Source organism: Macrotis lagotis, chromosome 1 (genome assembly GCF_037893015.1).
Source record: "Macrotis lagotis isolate mMagLag1 chromosome 1, bilby.v1.9.chrom.fasta, whole genome shotgun sequence".
Classification (NCBI taxonomy): Eukaryota; Metazoa; Chordata; class Mammalia; order Peramelemorphia; family Peramelidae; genus Macrotis; species Macrotis lagotis.
The window spans coordinates 694,073,392-694,090,587 of record NC_133658.1 but is presented as its reverse complement, the minus strand read 5'-3'; the positions used below and the strand labels follow the sequence as shown (position 1 = coordinate 694,090,587).

The 17,196-nt window shown below is 38.3% G+C and overlaps 1 protein-coding gene across 2 annotated transcripts in view; it reads left to right on the top strand.

Annotated features, from left to right (window-relative positions):
• The window catches only part of PPIG (peptidylprolyl isomerase G), a 102,227-nt gene that overhangs the window by 4,168 nt on the left and 80,863 nt on the right, over nucleotides 1–17,196 (top strand). The window contains exon 1 of one of the 2 annotated variants that reach the window (XM_074215758.1): nucleotides 6,898–7,052. The exons of the other annotated variant lie outside the window; for it this stretch is intronic. The gene's annotated coding sequence lies outside the window, so the exon portion shown is untranslated. Of the gene's footprint in view, nucleotides 1–6,897; nucleotides 7,053–17,196 lie in introns of those variants that run through there. 2 annotated transcript variants of the gene reach the window in all.

Here is a 17,196-nt window from a genome sequence, read left to right as displayed (position 1 = left end):
CTATTTAATGTTCAAGCAACTCTATGGATTTGCTTCCCCTTAAAACCATATTTAACAAGCCCCCCCCACCCCCAATGTGTTTACATTTCCTAGAAAGAAGACATAGTTCAAAGCAAAGATATGGGAATGGAAGGTCAGAATAAGAAAGTAACAGTGGAACATTTTTCCTATAAACCTGAGGGCTTCTCTTCCACAAGTTCAAATATCATCAGTAGAAGTAGAAACACTTAGGGAATGCATGTGGTAAATAGTTCATATATTAGGGAGCATATGTGATCAGGTTATGGTTTATGAAGTGGCTTCCTTTGCCATTGATAATGCAGACACACCAATAGCTTCTGGTAATGTCTGGTTATTACTGTCACTCTCTTCCTGGCATATGGTCTTTTGTTGTTCAGTCATTTCAGCTGTATCCAATTCTTCATGACACCATTTGGGATTTTCTTGGCAAGGATACTAGAGTGGTTTGCCATTTCCTTCTCCAGCTCATTTTACAAATGAGGAAACTGAGGCAAGCTGGGTTACTTGACTTGCCCAGGGTCATACAATTAGAAAGTGTCTGAGGCCAAATTTGATAATCTTCTTGATTCCAAGTCCAGTGCTCCATCTACTTCACCACCTAGTTGGCCAGATAGTCTTAGCCAGGTATTATTTATCCTTGCCAATTTCATGTGAACCCTGCTTGATTGTGTTCCACTGGTCTTGGACTACCGATTGCTAGTAGCTGTCACTGAGAACAGTTTCCAATTTCTGGCTTCAGCCAGAGTCCTCCAACAAAGTGCTACTTCCTCTTAAAACAAAGGTTCTTCACTGAGCATCAACAGATTTCAAGCTATTCCTGCACTTGAATAGGGAAAAAATACATTTTTATTTTTAATAATCTTTCCTTTATAATCCTATATATTTTATTTACACATTTTAAAAGCATTATTCTGAGACATAATCCACTGATTTCACCAGATTGCCCCCCCAAAAAAAGTCAAAGACCCCTACAAAAAAAGGAAGAGTGGGCTCAACCTTCTCTTTTAGCTTGAGTGTTCAATGGTTTAAGCTTCTCCTCTTTTTCAGGAAGGGACTTTACATAAGCAGTCACTAGATTAGGAAAAAATCCTTAGCTAGTTGTTTTTCTTGAGGATAGTTTAATTCCTCAAAGTTCTATATGAAAGGCTGCTACTCTCTAAAATGATTTTTCCCCACTCAAGTCACAACCTAAGGAAGCAGTCTATCTTTCTTTTTTTTTCCTTTTTTTTTTAGGTTTGTTTTTGCAAGGCAAATGGGGTTAAGTGGCTTGCCCAAGGCCACACAGCTAGGTAATTATTATTAAGTGTCTGAGGCTGAATTTGAACCCAGGTACTCCTGACTCCAAGGCCGGTGCTCTATCCACTGCGCCACCTAGCTGCCCCCTGACTATCTTTCTATGTCTGTTTCTATCTCTCTGAGTCTCTCTCTCTCTCTCTCTCTTCTCCCCACACCCCCCAATATATTTATTTATTTAAACCCTAATTTCCTTCTTAATAAGGGCAAGGTTTTTTCATCTCAAATTCCTCTTCCATTTGGGGAGTCTTTGTAAATTCTATTTATTACTTGATCCCCAAACTTCAACCCTTCAGAAACATTCAGAAACATGCTTTCTTTTCAGTAAAACACTAAACACTGTCACCTGGTTTCCTATTTCCAAAATTCCCCTTGGTCTTCCATGTAAATAAATGGGAAGAGAAGCATTTAATAATAGCTAGCACTTATAGAGTACTTTAAAATTTACAAAGGGCTTTACTTATGTTAACTCATTGGATCCCCCTCCTCCACTAGAAGTAAGTGAACATGAGTAAAAAAAAACCTAAGTAAAGCCTTCTAGGTGCTGCTTCCAAGCATTGTCCTTCATCTCAATTCTTTGTTCCAAATTCCTGCCTTTATTAGGTATATGTGACTAACAACTACCTTTCCAGGCTCTGAGCAATGCTTATCAAATACTATTAATTAGAAGGATAGGCTAAATGATAATACATATATTATAGATAGGTGGATAGATAGATAAATAGAAAGATAATGTGAACAGTGAATTTATATATATATATATATTTATATATTTATAATATGTTTATTTATACTTCCATAACACAAGGCTGGAAATTCACCTTTCACATAAAATCTCCTTTTGTTTCAGATCAATTTAGAGAACAGTTTTGGTAGGCTAGGTTCAACAAAAATACCAAAGTATGTCACTTTTAATCAAGTCAATTTAGCAATTGAAAAGTTAGAGAGCTCTTTTAATTTTAAATAGAAAAATGACTTGAATTCTTAATCTCTTCCCTGTCTGCTCCCACCCCCTATCCTACAATGGGGGGGCCATACCCTTCTTTGATTGGACAAGCCAGAGATGACTTCAAATCCCACCTTCCAGTGAACAGGTATATTTAAGGACAACAGTAGGCTTCCATTTTGAAGGGTCAGGCTCTCTAAGGAGGACCCCTCCCCCCCCATTCACTCTTGTAAAGTCTGAGACTAGAGAAATATCAAAAAATGTGTTGTTAACCTAATTCTATTTTGCTCTTTCTTAAGCCAAAACTTCTGGTAACGTTTGTCCCTAATTGGGACATACTCTGGGAAGGTTAACACATATTTATTTCCAACAGTGAGGATACCTCCTGATTTCATAATAAAGATATAGATATTAGGTATATATATGTAATAGATATAGGTATATAATAGAAATATATACATACATATATGTGTTTATCTATGTATATATATATATATATTTATAACATTAAGATTAGCAAAGCTCTTTATAAATATTGTCTCCTTTTATTCTCACAAATTTATGAGGTAGGTGTCATTACTAGCCCCAATTTACAGATGGGGTAAATGAAGTTGATAGAAGTTTTGTCCATAGTCAGATAACATAGGTATTAAGTATCTGAGTCTGGATTTGAACTTAGCTACTCCTGATGCTAGAAGAATCTAGATAGACTTCTATCTAAAGTATTATCTAACTACCTCAAATGATCCATAAAGTCCTTTGGTTCAACACTTAATGATTCTATGAAATCATATTCATTCTTGACTTCCCTATTTCTATTAATTGAACTATTATTCTCCCAGTCATAAACATGAAACCTTGGAGACAATTTAATCACCCCCTTTTTCTTCATCTCCCACATCTAATCAATATTTGAAATATTTCATACCTCATCACCTCCTTATTAATGATCTTATTAAGACTCTTATTAATGATCATCTGTACTTTTGTAGTAATCTTTTTTTAATTAAAAAAAATTTTTTTAGGTTTTTGCAAGGCAATAGGGTTAAAGTAGTTTGCCCAAGGCCACACAGCTAAGTAATTAAGTGTGAGCCGAATATGAACTTAGGTACTCCTGACTCCAGGGTTGGTGCTTTATCCACTGCGCCACCTAGCTGCCCCCTGTAGTAATCTTTTTTTTTTATTTTTACATTTATTTTTAAGGGTTTTTTTGAGGCAATGGGGTTAAGTGGCTTGCCCAAGGCCACACAGCTAGGTAATTATTAAGTGTCTGAGACCGGATTTGAACCCAGGTACTCCTGACTCCAGGGCTGGTGCTTTATCCACTGTGCCACCTATCCACCCCTAGTAATCTTTTTAAAAAAAATTAATTCTACTTTTAGATCCTTATTCTCTGCCTCCCACCACCCTCCTCCCCTAATATAATTGAGAAAGCAAGAAAAACAAAATGTCTGCTATAAACCTGTAAACTTAAGCAAAACAAATACCAGCACTGACTATATTTGTCTTCACTCTACTGCTGTTATATATAAATCAGTCTCCTGATCACTTTTGTAAGGGCCTCTATATGTAGGTAAAGCTGTCCTTCATCTAAAAGGAAACTCCCCAAAATCTCTGTTGTAGTAAGTTGGGGATAAGGACATAATGGATACTTCCAGTTTCTCTAATATCTTCCCAGAGTCTTTCTCTTCAGTGACCTGAAATAGGGTTGGCTTCTTCCATTCTCCTCCTCAAAGACAGAAGCCAGAATTGCTTGACTCAGTGCAATGCTTGAAAAGTCTCAAAGAAGATTAAAGCAGGTTGGAGTTCTACCCATCTTAACCTTCCTGCCTCACCCCTCACCAAGGCTGGGTATTCAACTCCATCAGTGAAGAAAGAGTCCCATGCCAATGGGCTTTAGGATAGAAGGTTACATTCATCTTAGCATAACCAAAATAATCATTACCCCTCTGATTAAAAAACATTATGACATTAAAATAGTTGACTTTGAATTACTGAATTATGTCCAATGAACCTGACATTTATTGTCTTCATATTTCTTCTCCAATCTACCTTTCCAGCCTTGTCTGGCACTACTTCTGTTCACTACTTATGTTCTTTCCAAACTGGATTACTGGCTGTTGCTCACCTATATCCTGAACCTATAGGCCTCTTTCCCTATACCATTTCCTTTTCCTAGAATATTACCATTTTTTCCTCTTCTGTACCTATCCTACCAACCTTTAAGACCCAACTTAAATGTAACTCCCTCATGAAATCTTCTGAACAAAATGGGAACCCTCATTCTTTTGGATTATCATAATCTTGGTTTGCAGTCTCTTGACTTTTGCCATACTCTTTTCTCCCCCTTCTCCACTGTCTTTGCTAAGGAGTTATTTATAATGCTATATTTGCTCCAAAAACTGGAATTACTGGGTTTTAAACTTATTTGATGATTTTCAGATAACTCCAAGATTCAGCCTATATAGCTCTATATAACTTCCCTCTAAAGATACTTTACTAAGTACTTTTCTCACTTACTCTAAAATCTATACTTGAGGTAACAGAGCATCTCACTGCCTTACTTTAAGTGGAGAGGGCTGACTTGATTGAGTCAATCAACCAACTCCATTCTTACAAGTGTCAGGTAAGGCACTAGGTACTGGGGTTAGAAATATAAAACTTAAACAAGCCATGCCCTCAAGATATTTATATTTATTCTGTCTGAGGAGAAAACATATAAACTTGCAACAGTTGAAACTTGAGCTGAGCTTTAAAGGAAAATGGATTAAGAAATTGAGATGAGGAGAGATTATATTCCATGAATTGGGTATAGCTAATGCATGGGTACAGAGCTAAGAGACGGTGTGTCATTTGCCTTCTATTTCTTTCCTCTTGAGTATCCTTTAAAGTGCAATGTTTATTAAATGTTATTGACTGGGGCAGCTAGGATAGAGCACCGGCCCTGGAGTCAGGAGTACCTGAGTTCAAATGCAGCCTCAGACACTTAATAATTACCTAGTTGTGTGGCCTTGGGCAAGCCACTTAACCCCATTGTCTTGCAAAAACTAAAAAAAAAAAAAAAAAAAAAAAAAGAAGTTATTGACTGGAGTCACTTAGCTTTCAAACAGGACACTGTTAATTTCATACCATCTCTACATAAAACTGCAGTTCGAAAGATCAAAGAATATCAAAATAGTAGAAAGCTAAAAAAATCAGAAATACTAATTTAGGATATATTTAGTTATTAGTTATATATGTGTTCATGGAAGGGCAAAATGTTTTTTAATTATGTTTTTAAAAATCATAAAATAGCTTTATAATTTGCTTACTATTTTCCATAAGCAAAGCACATAAAAAAAAGATTGTTTAAAGAGGAATGGTAGAATCTCCATCTAATCAAAAAGTTAGTTCCTATGTTCATCTAGTGTTGTACTCTATAATTTACAAACACTTTTTTTCCCCTTGTAATAAAGACAGAATTCCGTGATATGACCGGGTATAAACTGTTAATTGACCTTTGGTTTATGAAAGTTCAAAATGATTTCATGATATATATATATATTGTTTGCAAAGTGGGAATTTGACACGGGATCATAGGACATTAGGATAGTGACACATGAGGACAACCCTGCTGCTTCTTGGTCGTTGGGCATTTTTGCTGGCTATCCTCTACCACTGGAATTCTCTTTTCCAGGTTTCTTTGACCTCCTTTAAGGCTCAGTTAAAATCTTCACCTTTAGCCAGAAGTCCTTTTCCTTAATGCTGGTACCTCAGAGCTTTCTTTTTTTCCTGTAAACTTTGATTTCATTTGTTGTTTGTATATGGTCTCCCATTTGAAGGGCAAGGAATATGCATTTATTAAGTGCCTACCATGTGCCAGGTTCGGTACTAAGCGCTGGGGATAGGAAAAGCAGCAAAAGAGAATTCTTGTCCTCGAGGAGCTGACCATGTAGAGGGAAGAGACAAAATGCATAAACAAAACAAGCGGTATGTAGTATAGAGAAGTAGGAAATAATTCACAAAAAGGGAGAACTAGAATTAAGAAGGGTTCTGGCAGGCTTCCCGTACAAAGTAGGTTTGGTGTTTATTTTTTTTTTGGTGGGAGGAGCCTTAAAGGTAACCATCTTGAGAGGGGGAGAAGAAAAGGAGAAAAAGTTACATTATAACTTTATTATATATATATGTATATATATATATATATATATATATAACATATATATATGGAATAGCTATCTGTACATTATAAAATTTGCAGTTTTACGTGCAATCATTTTTTCTATTCTACTAGATATTGGAAATGCCTATTTTTAAAGTTCGGAATAAAACACCTTTTTTAAAAGATGAAAGGGACCGAGGAAAACCAATTTTTGAGAACACGAATGCCTCTGAGCTTAAAAGCAGACCGCATTTTCTAGCTCAGGCGCGTGCAGTCTCGGTTTGCCCGGCGGAAAAGCCGAGGCCTCCGCCGGGACTCGGAGAGCGCCCTGCGGCGTGGGCAGTCGGGCGGCCCCAGGCAGGCGCGCTCGGCGCTCCGCCCACCGCGCAGCGCGTGACTCTGCATCCGGCGGGGCGCCGGGCCCCTGGCCGCCGGGCTGGGGGAGGGGCGGAGGGGAAGGCGGCGAGGGCACGGAGGTTACCGCCACTCGCCGCTGACGCACTTCCGGCGCGACGGCTCCCCTCCACGCCGCGGAGGGGCTCCGAGGGGAGGCGGTTAGGAAGTTTGGGCGCCTTTTCTGGCGGCGGTAGATTTGAAGCTCCGCCCCGGAGCCGCCGCGCAGGGACCCGGGAGCCGCGCCGCGCCCCGGAGCAGGTAGGCCGCCCGAGGCTCCGCGTGCTGCGGCGGCGGCGGCGGGGGCCGCGGCTCCGGGAGCCCGGGGAGGGGGCGGAGCGGCGGCGGGCCCAGCCCCCAGCTAACCGTCCTGGCTCCCTCCACCCCCCCCCCCGCGGAGCCGCCCGCGCCGGCCCGCACCGAGACCCCCGGGGGGCGGCGCGGCGGGCGGGCGGCGGAGGCTCCGAGGCGCCGGGCCCGGCGGCCCTGCCCCCGCTCGCTCCCCGCTCGCCCCCTCGCCCGCCTCCCGCCCTGACGCATTTTGCCGCACAGGCTGTAACATGGCGGCGGCCCAGTGAGCCCCGGAGAGGCCGGCCGGGCAGGGCGGGGGCCGCGGCGGCCCGAGCCTCGTCCCCCGGCGGGGGGCCTGAGGACAGCCCCGGCCCGGCCCGATCCGCGCTTGGCGCCTTGCGTGGGCTCGGGCTGGGCCGGGCGCAGACCCCGTCGGCTCTCCCGGCCTGGCCCGGAGCCGTGCGGGCCCCGAGAGCGCGGCCTGGGCGAGCCGGGCCCTCTGAGGGAAGGGGCTGCAGGGATTGAGCAGGTCGTGTGCAGTGATTTTCAACTCTCCAGAACTTTCTCGAGTGAAAGACCAAGTTCTGACTAAGTTAGAAGCCCAGAATGATTTAAAAGCTAACCACTGTTCTGGAAATGTCACGAGTGCAACTTCTTATGCCGCCACAGCTTGTGATACCCCAAGTTAAGAAAAGGGAAAAAACTTAACCAAATCGTTTAGAAAAAAAAGAAGAGGTCCTTCGAAACTGCTTGTGGTCTGGCACAATACGTCATGTTCACCTTCAAGTTCAGAGTGCTATAAAACGGGTCCAGAGTTCAGGAGCTTTGGGAATGAATTATTCTGAATAATTACATTTTCTAACTCTTCTGTTAGAATATTTTAAAAACGTTTGGACAGAAGTCTTTATGAAGTGTATTATGGCTCCTACCGGCTTAAAGAACATATTGAACGCAATTTAACTTTTTTTCTTGCTGAGTGTTGAGTCATCGTGAATATTAGTTATTGTGCTGAAAGATACCCTTAGGATATGATGAGTTATGTTGGCTTGGTTGTTCTGACACAAAATGGCCCTAGACTAATGTGCTTTTCAAATTCTTCCTCCCTTTTTGTTTACGTAACTTAACTCAGTTCAATTCTGATCTTCTGCAGGAGGCAGTTATCAGACAAAAGATAATAAACTGCAGAAGCCATTAAAAGAATTTTGCAGTTTTCCAAAAGTAATCCATCCTCATCTTTACCCAATGCCTTCTCTTACATATACATATGTATACATCTGTGTGGCTATATATTATGAATATACATCAACATGTATTGCATTTCTATACAGCTATCAAAATATTTGTTTTTTAAATTTAAGGAAAGTTATGCTTTACTATTTCAACAGTTTTTGTAGTGAGTGTAAGAGACAGAAACAGCAATACAGGTTATAGAAAAACAAATATTACATACAGATGAAATACTAAATTATATGTCTTTCCACTCCCCCCAGGATGTATGATTCTCAGATTATTGTCTTTCCTTTACAACATAGTAGGCATTTAGTGAATACTTTATTGACTGGCTTGTTTTTATACTTTTCATCACTTGGCATTTCTACATACTGTGAGGGTACAAGCATGTAGCAGTCACTTCTATCCTTGTTTCCTTTTCCAAGTTTGTTGTGGTCTAAAGAACCACGTCACCAAATAGCTGTGTGTATCATATTAAGAATCAATTTATTCTGAATGAAGATCATATGGAATCTCTTAGAAAAGAAATCCTTGAATTTTGTCACATCTATTTTGTATGTCCAAAATTTATTTTATTTCCTAGTTCTCAGCAGTATTCTGGATAATAAGATCGTTGGATAGTTGAGTTTCTGATAAACTAGATATTACTGTGGTTTGGAGATGTAGATAATCAACTATTATTTCACTGCCTACTGTGACTACAACTGTATTGATAGATCAAGGACATGCACTAAACCAGGGCTGTCCAACTTTACTTTTAAAAGTTTTTATTGAAACGATAGACAATATATTTTGATTTGTCATTTTAGTGAGAGTTCTGGTAGCTTGACTTTGTTTTACTAAAGCAATTAGTAAACCCACAAAAGGACTGCATATTGGACAGCTCTACTCTAGACAAATTATATGGATGTCAGGAAGATGTGATAATCTTTCCTGTAATGTTTTTTTATGGACAGGGTAGAAAATTAGTTAGATGGTTAGTGGACGCATAACTGGGTGACCATACCCAAAGACTATTGATAGTAAACTGCCTTTACCCATTGCCCTTTTTCTTTCAGTATTTTTATCAGTGATTTAGGTAAAGATAGAGATGTCATGAAGGATGGAAGCATATATAGCTGATTTAAAATTCTGGATGACAGAATTCAATAAGGGATCAGTGTAGTAACACAGTATTTAAATTTTTAAAAATTAAATGTATAAGGAGCTGGACTCTGGAATATTTTATGTTGATTGCAAGCTGAATATGAAACCACAACTAATCTGACTGCCAAAGTGACTGATACTTATCTAGGCTGTATTAATTGACATGTACTATACCCCAAAAAAAGCATATAGTAATAATAATCCATCACTTTCTGAATCAGTAACTCTTGTGTTCATTTTGGGTGCAAGATTTTAAGTGAAGGATTGAGAAGCTGTTGTGTAATCAAAATGAAGTGGTTATAAACCAATCTGTGAGGGGTGAGACTGAAAGAACAGGATGAAATATGCTATTTTTTTCCTAGGTTTTTGCAAGGCAATGGGGTTAAGTGACTTGCCCAGGACCACACAGCTAGGTAATTAAGTGTCTGAGGCAGGATTTGAACTCAGGTACTTCCGACTCCAGGGCCTGTGCTCTATCCACTGCGCCACCTAGCCGCCCTGAAATGTGCTACTTTTGTGCCATCCTTAAGAAACTCTTCTTTTGACCTTGCTATCTCTTTAGTTGTCCTTTTCCTTGCAGTGCTCTTTGTATAGTCTGCTCTCTTGCCTTCATTTCCTCATGCATCCCTACCTCCTCTTTCACTTCTTAATCCTTTGCAATTCCTATTCCTGATCCCCTCCTTGCAATTGAAATTTTTTTTTATTCTGATACTTTTTTCAGACTTCATTCTCCTGGATTGCAGGTTTTGATGTAATAGAGCAGCTAAGTGGCACAGTGGATAGAGCACTGGCCTTGGTGTCAGGAGGACAGGAGTTCAAATCCAACCTCTCACAATACTCCCTATGTGAACTTGGGCAGATCACTTAACCCTGATTGATTGCCTCACATCCAAGGCCCTCTCCATTCATCCTGATTCATATCTGATCCCTGGACCCAGGTGGCTCTTGGGGGGAAAGTGAGGCTGATGATTTAACACAACACCTCCTCACTCGAATCCAATTCACCTACTTGTCATGGCATCACCTCCTTGATGTTGTATCTTCTTCGAAAATGAAATACAAACATTATTATTAGTTTTTGATATTGTTTACCAGCCTATACTCTTATTCCTCCTTTAGTTTCTGGGTCACTGGCCTCTCCTGGTATGATCATTCTTTATTTTTCATTGCTGGATCATTATTATCTACTGCTGTGTTAGTGTGAGCATCTTCCAGTGGTCTATACTGGAACTGACAAGGAGAAGCATGTTCTAGATAATCTTTTGGTCATCAGATCCACTTCCATGGTTTAAAGCATCTTTTCAGTGCGATAATATCCAAATCATTACATGCAGACTTAAATTTTTCTCCTTTGTCTACTGAACATAGATGTCCCTTGAAAATATCAGATTTTACTTGCCTAAGGCAGAACTCATAATTTTCTTCTCTTTCTGTTGAGGCTACCATGACCTAATCACTTAGGTTTGTAGACTTTCTCATCCTTGATTTTTTTCCTGAAGTCTCAGTCACCACCCCTAATTAGTTACCTACCAGTTCTACTTATTTGAGGCCAGATTGCATCTGTATTATTGTAATAGACTTCCAATTGTTCTCTCTACTTCCATTTTCTTCCTTTTCAATCCATCCTCCATATAACTGTCAAAACAATTTTTTAATAAAAAAAAATCACAAGACCAACTATGTCACTCCAATGCTCAGCATCTGTGACTCTCCATTGTCTATAAGGTTAAACCTCTTAGCCTGGTGTTCAAGGCCCCTTACCTTTTCCACTTTTCCATAGTATTTCCCTTTTCCAAAATGTATATTCCAACCAAATTTTCACTTAACTCAGTACTCTATACCCTCTCTTGCATTTTCACAGAAAGCCATTAATAATTCCTAGAGCAGCTTCTAATCCTCCCTTATCTCCCTCCTCTCTTCTTTTCAGAATCCTTATTTTCCTTCAAAGTTCAACACAGGTGCTACCTCCTACTTTAAGACTTTCTTGGACTTATCCCACTTGCAGGTATTAAAAAATGTTCTCTCTCTTCTTTCATCTGTACTCATTTGTGTATCTATTGAATCCCCAGGCTCTTAGTAGAATTAAACTCCTTGAGGGCAATTACTTGGAATGTATGGTCAAGTTCATTGCACAAGTAGGCACAACACATATTTATTAAACTTGTTGGAATGAACAAGGGAAGAATGTACACAAGGATTTAAAATATGTAGTTATTTTTTCTTTCTCTGACTTTTTTAGGACAGAACTGCAGTTGCAGTTCCCATTGGTTAATAGGTGGAATTGACAAGTAGAAGCAAGTTTCAATACAATGTAAGGAGTAGTTTCCTAAATGTTTGAGATTATATATAAATAGAATGAACTACTTGAGTTATTGAATTGTCCCTCTTTGGTAGAGTTCAAGCTGAGATTTAACTTAACATTTTATAATTACTGCGGGCAGCTAGATGGCACAGTAGATAGAGCACTGGTCCTGGAGTCAGGAGGACATGACCTCAAGTAATCTATTCATATGTTAGGTATACAATTACACTAAATAATATCCAAGTTTCCTGTCAATTAGAGCTTTCTATAAGTAGAATCGGCTTCCTTGAGAAGTAATGATTTCCCTTTTGTGGGAAATTCTCACATAGAAGTTGAAAAGCTACTTTATGTAGGTATGTTGTAGTAAGAATTTTGCATATAACTTGGACTAGATAGGACTTGGGACAAGCCTCGATCTCTCAGTGCTCTAGGAAACTGTTAGACTATAAGTTTCAGAAAAGGTGCCAAGCTGTTTTGGTTGAGATAATTTCCTCACTTGAGAATTGACCTTGCCAGTAAAACCGCAGATTCAGTACCTACCCCTATCCTTGTACTTTCTGACAAACCATATATTCCATTCCATCTCTGAGGGTAAATTGAGAAGAGAGAGGGAAGAGGTAGCAGAACTTACTACTTAAGTGTAAAGCCTTCACAAGTTACTTAGACACACACACCAATTTAAAAAACCTACTTCCTTTTCAGCATATTTCAATATAATTAAATACTCACAAATTTATGATCTCAGGGGTGTGAGCAACTCCCTCCAGTGATGTGGACTATCCATTCTATGAAATTTTTGTTCACACTATTCCATAAATTGACCATGGAAGATCCACCCAGTATTCTTTTTTTGACATCTAGAGTAGCAGTAGTGGTTATTCCAGTTTTGTCCAAATCTTCATGGCTCTATTTGGGCTTTTTTGACAGATACCTGAGTAACTTAACATTTCCTTCTCCAACTCATTTTACTGATGAGGAAACTGAGGCAAGTAGGGTTAAGTGACTTACCCAAGATCATACAGCTAGGAATTGTCTGAGGTCAGGTTTGAACTCAGGAAGATGAATATTCCTGACAATTCTATTCTGACCCTAGTTGCCTGAGGAGTGGGGTCAAACTCGAATGGATGGGGAAGTGGATAGAGCCACCTGCCCTGGAGTCAGGAGGACCTGTATTCAAATTTGACCTCAGACACTTTATAATTACCTAGCTATGTGACCTTGGTCAAGTCACTCAACCCCATTGCCCTGCAAAAAAACTTAACCAAAAACTGAAATGGAAATTGATCTCTGCAGACTGCATGTTGATTTAGGAAATCACAAATTAACAACTTTTGTATTCAATTTTTATTAATTTTGTTAAATACTTCCCAATTATATTTCAGTCTTGTTTACATTTCATTTAGGAGCTGGAGTCTGAAGCCTCTGAGATCTTAGAGCATGCTAATTGAACATACCAACTATCCTTTGGTCATCCTCTTGACCAGCACTCCTTTTATGGTCAGTCCTTTACACAACTCCTCCTTTCTAGTTCCTTGTAATAGAACCTACTCAAATCCATTGAGTATCTCTTTTGGATAAGATGCTTGAGATCTTCCATGATTCACAACTATACAATATCACTGGAAGAACATTGCTTAAAAAAAAAAATACAGTTCTTTGTTTCCAGAGATTCTTGGGTTCATTAAAAGAACTTTACAATTTTCCAAAAATTGTCCCATCCAACTGCATTTAGATGTCATTTTTTTCCTGGGTGGGTAGTTAAATTAATCCCTGTAGTACCCAAGTAAAAGTTCCTGATAATTAGTGCCTTTCCAGACAATAGCCTAAATAATTTTTAAGAATTTCTTAGGGGGGGAAAAACAGATATCTTATTGTCTGACCTTGTTCTCTCATACTTTTTGTTTCTTCCTTAAGAAGATGATTTCTCTCTCATCACACTCAATTTAGATCAGTGTACAACATGGAAACTAAGTAAAGACTGACAGATTGCTTTCCATGGGGAGGAGGGGAGTAAAATTGGGAGAAAAATTGTAAAAGTCAAAACTCAAAGTCTTTAAAAATTTAAAAATAAATAAAATAACAACAAAAAAGAATTTCTTAGAAATACTACATCAAGGGAGTGGCTGGGTGGCACAGTGGGTAGAGCATCAGCTCTGGAGTCAGGAGGATCTGAGTTCAAATTTGACCTCAAACACTTAATAATTACCTAGCTGTGTGGCCTTGGGAAAGCCACTTAACTCCATTTGCCTTGCCAAAAAAAAAATAGAAATATCACATCAAGATCCTGTGCTTTCTTGTTATGACTCTTGTAGTCTGTGTTAAATTTTTAGACTTATCTCCTTGTACCCCCTATTGTTTTCTCATTTGGTACTGGGATCTTTAATATCATAGATTTTAAGCTAGAAATCCCACACCTCCCCATTTTCCTCCTAGATAGTCATCTGACTTCAAATCTAATACTGTAGATTTCTGCTGTATCACACATTGCTTCATGGAAGGGTAAATCTATTATGTCTTGAAATTGATTTGTGCCAAATTCATTTTCATTGAAAATAGCAGTAGGTTTAGCTTTGTATGTACTTTTTTGGGAACAAACAAAAAGTTGAGCCAACTTTAAGTTTTCCTGATGGTTCTATAATGGGTTTGTCTGTATTCTTTTGGGGGTTTTTCCATATATATATATATATATAATAGATTAAGGAAGTTAGAATTATAGATGTAGAAATGTGTAGCCTATGTTAAATTGTCTGACTTCTCAATGAACTGGGAGGAAAGGAAGTAAGAGAACTCGGAATTCAGAATTTGAAAAGAGAGTGTTAAAATTGTTTTTACATATGATGGGGGGGAGAAAATTCAGTTAAAAAAAGACAAAAAATGTAAAATTAGTGGGGCAGCTAGGTAGTGCAGTAGATAGAGCACTGGACTTGGAATCAGGAGGACCTGAGTCCAAATCTGGCCTCAGAAACTTAATAATTGCCTAGCTGTGTGACCTAGGGCCAGTCACTTAATCCCATTGCCTTAAATCAAATTTTAAAAAAAATAATAAAAATAAAAATGTAGAACTACAAGAGACCTCAAAGACCATCTAGTCCAGTGATTCTTTTTTTTTTAAGGCTTTTTATAAGGCAAACAGGTTTAAGTGGCTTGCCCAAGGCCACACAGCTAGGTAATTATTAAGTGTCTGAGACCGAATTTGAACCCAGGTACTCCTGACTCCAGGGCCGGTGCTTTATCCACTATGCCACCTAGCCGCCCCTAGTTAGTCCAGTGATTCTTAAAGTATCATGAACAACTCTAGTCCCCTTCTCAGTGTTTTAAATGCATAAAATGCAATATTTAAACTTACAAAGAAAACTATTTACGTTAAAATATATTTATCAAAACATTTTTAAAAATTCTTTACAAGTTAAGAATTCATGCCAACTTTCATTTTCCTGCTTCAAAAATATATTTTCTTTCTATTCTGAACTTAAGAAATACCACATAAAATTAGCATTCCCATATATGTTATAGAAAAGAGAAAGGATTGTAGGTGAAGCTGAGAATCACTTAAATATGCAGAGCTTTTTTAGGGTTTATGAAATAAATTGAGCTTTAAAAGTTGTCCTGCTTACCTATGATTCCTTCTTTTTTGTAGGGGGTGGGGTGGGGAGTGAGGAGATATTATGCCTAACTGCCTTCTCTCTCTCTCTCCTACCTCCCTACCTTCTAAATTGAGGGTGGAGGAAAACATTTAACAAAATTGCATAATCATTACAAATTTTCCACATTGGACTTGGCCAAAAACTTACGTCTCATTTTTTCTTGTCTACATGTGAGTAGCATCCTTCGACCTCTGGAGTGGTAGTTCTTAAAACCTGCAGTGTTGTTTGTATTTACAATGTTGCTGCTAACGTATATTGTTTTTCAGATTCTGTAAACATCATTGCATATTCATGAAAATTCTCCTAGATTTCTCTAACTATCCCTTTTATCATTTCTTTGGGCACAATAATATTACATTCATGTAGCACAATTTGTTAAACCATTTCTCAAATGAGGAGTACTTCCTCAATTTTCAGTTTTGTTTTTCTTTTTTAATGAAGCAGTCAGGATTAATTGACTTGTCAGTCTTCTTGACTTCTGCAAAAATAACTTACAATTTTTGGGGGATAGCTCTTTGACTTCTCTGTATTAAAAGGATTGTACAATATAATGATTTGAACTTAGTTCCAATTGTTTTCTAGAATGGCTATATCAACTCCAGGGCATTATTTTTATCTTTTTTTTTCCCCAAAGCTCCTCCAAGAATTGTCATTTTAACCATGTTAAGAAGTTGAATAAAATAGAACCAATCGCTGGCCATTTAGGAGAATATTATCTCAACACTACCCTACATACCACCCATGCCTCTCTCCAACACAAGTGATCCTTTCCACTATGCCTCTTGGAATTCTCTTTTAAAAGTTAACAAATTTACCTTTTTTGGTGAAATACTTTCACATATCTCCATCTACTACTTTTACAGAAATCTGACTTCCCTACCCCATATAATCTTTTCAGTTGCCAAATCTTGCCATTTCTACCTTCACAGATTCTTTCCATTTCACCTATCTTCTCAAATTATATAGCTATTACCTTAGTTCAGACCCTTATCACCTCTTACCTATATTATCCCAACAAACTACTAATTATATTTCCTGCCTTGAGTCACTCTCCACTCTAGTACATCCTTCACCATACTGCCAAAATGATTTTCCATAAGTGAAGATAGGATCATGTCACTTCCTTGTTCAGTCAACTCCAGTGGTCATCTATTGCCTTAGTAATCAAATTTGTTTAAGAAACAAATCCTTTGTTTATCTATTAAAACTATGCACTAATGTCTCTTGATATTGGAACATATGTTCTCCTTACCTACACCTCATTGAATACTTATTGAATTCTCTTAAGACACACTTCAAGCACCATCTTCTGAATGAAGATTTTCTCCATCTTTTGAACTGCTAGTGCCCTCCTGCTGAAACTTTATTGTAAGTAGGGGTTATTTTATTCATAGCCCTATAGCTTAACATGGTGCTTGGGACCTGAATCTTGATTGGTCATTAAATGATGCTTATATATTTCTAAAACATTAATGATTTAACTTTAAAAGTAATTGTAGTTTATTATTTCCTTTAACATGCTCATCGTTCTTTAAATTGAGGTCAACTGGAAAATTTACTAATAAATTTATTCATATTTTTGTGTGCATATTCACACACTTCAATTAAAAGGACATGAATAGTTTAGTGTGAAAGTAGATAGATAGATGAATAACCTCTTATAGATACAGGCAGTCCCTACAAGCTTTTTCCAGGGATAGATGTTAAAAATAGGCATTATTATAGATAATCTTTATATCCTAAATTTGGTGAACATATAGTTATTTTGAGCAGTTTCTGTTCTAAGTTATTG